The following is a 6,000-nucleotide window of genomic DNA, read 5'->3' on the forward strand; positions in this document are numbered from 1 at the left end:
TATTTGCTGAAGCAAAAAGTCCAAATCATCATGTCCAGCATGTAATACACCCAACATAAATGATGCCCAAGTGTACAGAGATGTGAATAAGAAAGTTCAGGGCTTCCCTGGTGGCGCAGTGGTTGAGAGTCCGCCTGCCGATGCAGAAGACACGGGTTTGTGCCCTGGTCCGGGAAGATCCCACATGCCGCGGAGCGGCTAGGCCCGTAAGCCATGGCCGCTGAGCCCGTGCGTCCGGAGCCTGTGCTCTGCAGTATTATTCATCATAGCCAACAACTGGAAATAATGCAAATGTCTATCAACAGTAAAATGGATAAAGAAAATGTGCTACACCCACCCCTATATATATAGCAATGAAAATGAAAGAATTGTGTACACAAAAACATGAGTCTCACAGTGTTACTCTAAAGAAACCAGGCACAAACCCATTCAGTTTATATAAAGTTCAAACCACAAGCAAAACTAAATGTTAAAAGTTTAGGGATGCATATTTAGGCAGCAAACCTACTAAGAAAGGAAAGGAAGAGATTACCATGGAAGTTAGATTTGTTGTTAGGTTTGATGGTAGGTAAGGGGAGTGGGTATTGATCCATAGGTGGCGCAAGAAGGAACTTCTGGGTTTTTGGCAATGTTCTATTTCTTTTTTTTTTTTTTTGGTATGCGGGCCTCTCACCGTTGTGGCCTCTCCCGCTGCGGAGCACAGGCTCCAGTTTTAATGTTCTATTTCTTGACCAGGGTGGTGGTTTCATGAATATTTGCTTTGTGATAAACCAGGGAGTTGTACATACTGGTTTTATGTACTTTGAAAACATCGGCTGTACCTCAGTCTCTGCTTCTACAGCCAACCTTCCTCAGTTCTTGAACACAATTGGACTTTTGTACTTACTTTGTCTTCTGCTTGGAAAGTTCTTCCTCCTCATCTTCCAAGAACTAATTTGGTCTGTTTTTATCACTGAGGTTTGACCTCAATGTCCCTTATTCAGTGAGACGTTGTAGCTCTGCCTTTTCTGCTCTGGCCTCCAGCCTCCAACCCCATCCTCAGCATTTCTGGCTTGTTTTCACTGCAGTATTATTAAGTTCTGTTCTGGTGGTGGTGGTGGTGTTACTTGTTACTGTTTGTCATCCACCTCTAGAATAAGCTCCACTCTGTGCAGGGTCCTTATCTGGCTTATTCATGACTGTAATCTTAGTGCCTAATTCAGCACCTGGCCACAGTAAACAATAAAAGATGCTACTGAATGAGTAAATTATTCTATTCCCATAGTGTGGCCCAGTGTCTGGCTCACGGTTAAGTGCATCACCTAGTATCTCTGATTGGTATAAGTAATGCTATTTGTGGTAACAGGATTGCTATAGTAATGCTATTCCCTTCACTCTGCATGGAATAGAAACTTCTAGCGGTGTTTTCCTAGGGAACCCACCACATAAACAAATGTTACATGGATCAACGTGATTTCGTAAACGTCGCTTTTGGGCAAGACAAGACAAGCGACGCTGTGGCAGCTGTAGCAGGAGACTCAAGAAGGTAAATACTCCCAACGGTGAGGCGAAAGACGCCCGCCAACACATTCAAGGCCGTCATGGCCGCGCCTCCGCGGTTCCCCTTGCGCGCCTTCCGCTTCCGGTGACGCGTCAGCCCAGCGAGACGCCCAGCTCCGCCCGCCGGGCAACCGCGCCCGCCAGAATCCTTTGTCCAATCCCGGGCCGCGCCGCGGCCTCGCCCCTGCGTAGAGGAGAGAGGTGAGCGCCGCGTGGACGGCGGCCGCAGCTCGCGCCTGCGCGTCGGCTTCTCCCCAGCGATTGGCTCCTGCCTCCTAGGGACGCCACAGTTCAGTTTTCACTTTCTCTCCCCCCCATCTCCGCTTCCTGTGGGCGTGGGGTTTTACTTCCGGGTTCCAGCGTCAGTCACTGAGAAAGTCGACTTGTTGCCTCAGGTGGTGGGGAGTTTCAGCGTTCGTGCCTTCCTATGACCCTCTGGGGCAGGAGCAGCGTTTGTTTGGCTGACGAGCGCGGCGAGGCCTGCAGGCTCCGAGCCTGGACGCCGGGTCCGCGTCAATCCCGCCAGCGCCCCGGAGCCGCCCCGCGACGCCCGGGCGGCGTTCTTGGCACAAGGGCGGAGAGGAAGGACTGTTTGCGACGTGGAGGGTCCCGCGCGCCGCTGACGAGCCTGTGCGAACGCGGGCCCTGTGGAACCGGGAGGAGGGGAGTCGCTGCAAGGGGCGGTCCGAAGGCTCCCCGGCCCGGGGAGTTGGCCCGGGCGCGGCTGGTTGGCAGGGTCCGACGGAATCTTTCACGCTTGGCCTCGAGGGCCTGAGGGGAGGAAGCGCGTGTGGAGGCGCGGACAGCATTTTAGCATGGAGAGGAAACTGAACGCTTATCTTCTGTCCGCGGGGGCGGCGGCGGCGGCGCACAGGACAGGTGAGACTGCCTCTCGTGGACGCCCACCCAGAGGGCAGGCGAGAGGAGCCCGTCCTCCGGGGCCGAGTGCCCGGCGTGGCCGCTCGGGTTGTGCGGGGTTCGTTGTTGTCATTTTATTTTTTAATGAAAAATGGAGTTCCAGTCGACTTTGCATGCTTCTCATGGATGCTGAGTTGACTCACGCGTTCTTGTCTGGTAGCGCTGCTCTGGGTGGGAGGGGCGGGGGTCGGAGGTTTTCAGAACCGCTTTTGCTTTGCTGCTTCGGCTCTGACTCCACCTGTGGCCGCTCTCAGCTGCTAACACACCGATCTTCACCTGTTTCTAGTCAGTCAGCGTCTTCCAGGTGTGTAAGGCGTCAGAATTCCTGTTTCCCCTTTCGGAGGCGGAAAGTGTAGGGTGGTTCAGCACTTCCTTTGAGTTGCCTGTGAGAGGACCGCTGCATCCTCGTGGACGTTGTAAGAAGTAGCCAGCTGAAGCTTTCTTTGCTCCTTGGGTTGGGGCTGGCAGTGAAGTACTTTTCTAAGGATTCTTGGTTAAGGCCGCACCTCCGCTTTCCTTCTGCATAGACTTCATTGGCCGTGTGTGACCTTTTCTTCTTTAAAGTAGGCATAGAAGAGGTCTTTCCCCAGGGAGGGTCATTTAGCTGAAAACAGAAGTAGCGCGTCATCGTAGGTTGGTCCATTCAACCCAGCAGTTTGTCTGAAGGTGGCACCAAGCAGCATTTGTGGGAGAACGTGGCACATTAACCTCAAAATTGGGGGGAAGATCCTTTGAAAATCCTCAAGTTTCTCTTAATCACCACTTGTCTATTTGAAATCCATATATTTAAATACACCTCTTTTACCCTTTATTCTCCCTGTAAGGTAAAATTAGAACAGTAAGGTTTTTGAAAATATATTCCAGACGTTAAGTGCTGTGCAAGCATACGGTGTTATTGCAGTAACGTTGGTGATCCAAGGGCCCACGGTCTTCCCCTGAAAAAGCATTAGAAGGGGAAAGGGGTTTGGATATATTTAATATTATAGGCTCTGAGATTGGTAGTAAGCTTACTCAGGAGGTTTATAACAAAGCTGCTATTCCTTAATAGTGTAAAAATACTTTTCTGTTGAAAAACTGCCTTCTAGAACCAGATAGCTCTATACAGTATACTCAGTACAACAGTAAATAACTCAGACTGGAGAAAAATTAAAAGTGACACAGTGTTCACAACTATTTTAAGGAAGACAAAGAACAGTGTTTGAAATTTTGTGTTTTCAGGACATTTGTCCAAGTGTAACCAGTTCTTTTTTAAAAAGAGCTGTATCAGGAGCATCTCCTGTAATCCAGACATAGTTGCTTAAATGAGTTAAAAGCTGCAAAGTGTCTAAAAACTTAACTGAGACGTAGCGTTTGTTAAATAAATGCAGTGTGATATATCTATTTAGTGTAATTAAATAGATATGACATCTATTTGTCAAATGAGTCTTTCATTCCTCTACTGATGGACGTTTAAATTATTTTCAAGTTTTCCCTTATAACTAAAATGCTGCAGTGATTTTTTTGCCATCATAAGCAGTGTTTCATGCGCTCATCATAGTATTTCTATGAATCTTAGACTTGATTGCTTCTGAGAATGATGGATAATAATGCTATTAAATTACCCTCAAATGATTGTACCTTTTTATATTCACTTTCTCAAAAGATGTGTTTTGTCTCCCCACTAGCCAGCACTGGATGGTAATATTTTACTAATTTTCTAATAGTTGAAATAACATCTCATTTAAATGTTTATCTTCCTTGGATAGTAGGAAAATTAAGCATTTTTGGCCAGGTCATATACTTGGCTGATTTTTTTTTAAATTGAGTTCTGAATTTTCTTCTTTGACCCATTTATCTACTACCACACTGTTTTAATTATTGTAGCTTTATAGTATAGTTTGGTACTTTCTTTTGAAAAAAGTTTTGGGCTCTTCTTTTGCATTTTTCTTCAAGATGAAATTTAAAATCATCTTTTCAAGTTCTATAGAAAATCTTGTTGGGATAGATATTGTTTGTGATTGCATTGAATTTATAGATTAATTTGAGAAGAGACATTCTTTTGAGTTTTTCCTTCTAAGAGGATAGGTATGCCTCCTTGTTTCTTCTGTTAAAATATTTGTTGTGAAATATACCATTTGTATATACTGTTCTAAAAAACAAAAACAAAAAACTGTATCTGTGTACTCTGCTTAATAGACCATCACAAGTACCTTAGAAGCCTTTGGTGTGTGCCTTTCTCCAGAAACAAAGGATTCTCTGCCCCCATCACCATGGTCGTCCTGAATTTTGTGTTAATTATCCCTTTGCTTTTCTTTACAGTTTTATCAACCATATATGTATCCTTAACCAACATATTGTTTACTTTCACCTGTTTTTGAACTTTAAGTAGAATCATATTGTGTACTCTGTGAATTACTTTCGTTAAACGTTATGTTTCTGAGATCCATCCCTGTTGAAGCATGTACCTATAGCTCAATTCAGAAACTTGAGGACTCCTTCACAGTTCTAGGAAGTATTGAGGACCACAAAGATCCTTTGTGGATCATATTATGGATCAATATCCTATGTGGATCAATATTATGTCATATTAGATATTAAAACCAACCAATTTTAAACGTAGATATTGGTATATTTACATGTACCATTAAGCATATGGTGTATTGCTTATAGAGGTGTATACCTCTAAAAAATACTACTAATAATAGTAAACCTACTACATCTTGAACAGCATTTTTAATGAAAAATAACTATGTTCCAAAACCCAAAATAAGTTAGTGGCAAGAGTGTTTTTGTTTTACATTTTCGCAAATATATTTAATGACTAGAGTCTCATGTTTGCTTCTGCATTCAGTTAGTTGCAATATACTGTTTTAGTTGAAGTATATGAAAAAATCCGGCCTCACTGAGCTGTATGTTTAGAAGAGGGAGGAATATTTTAATATACTTTTAAATAGTTATATTTTTCTTTAATACTCATCAAAACCTAATAGTTTGTTAAAGGTTAGCTGAAGTATAGAGTTTGGAATCAATGAACTTCTCAAACTATGCGATATTAAAACCTATTGGTCTAGCTTGCATTTTTTTTAACATCTTTATTGGAGTATAATTGCTTTACAATGGTGTGTTAGTTTCTTCTTTATAACAGAGTGAACCAGCTATACATATACATATATCCCCATATCTCCTCCCTCTTGCATCTCCCTCCCACACTCCCTATCCCACCCCTCTAGGTGGTCACAAAGCACCGAGCTGATCTCCCTGTGCTATGCAGCTGCTTCCCACTAGCTATCTATGTTACATATAGTATTATGTCATCAGCAGACAGTGACAGCTTTGCTTCTACTTTTCTGGTTTGTATTCCTTTTATTTCTTCTTCTTCTCTGATTGCTGTGGACATATGCTCTTTCTCCTTCAATTTGTTAATATGGTGTACACATTGATTGATTTTTGTATATTGAAGAATCCTTGCATTCCTGGGATAAACCCCAGTTGATCATGGTGTATGATCCTTTTTTTTTTTTAAATACTTTTACATCTTTTTTTTTTTTAACAAATGTGTTTTTT

Source organism: Neophocaena asiaeorientalis, unplaced genomic scaffold (assembly GCF_003031525.2).
Source record: "Neophocaena asiaeorientalis asiaeorientalis breed wild unplaced genomic scaffold, Neophocaena_asiaeorientalis_V1.1 scaffold1520, whole genome shotgun sequence".
Lineage (NCBI taxonomy): Eukaryota > Metazoa > Chordata > Mammalia > Artiodactyla > Phocoenidae > Neophocaena > Neophocaena asiaeorientalis.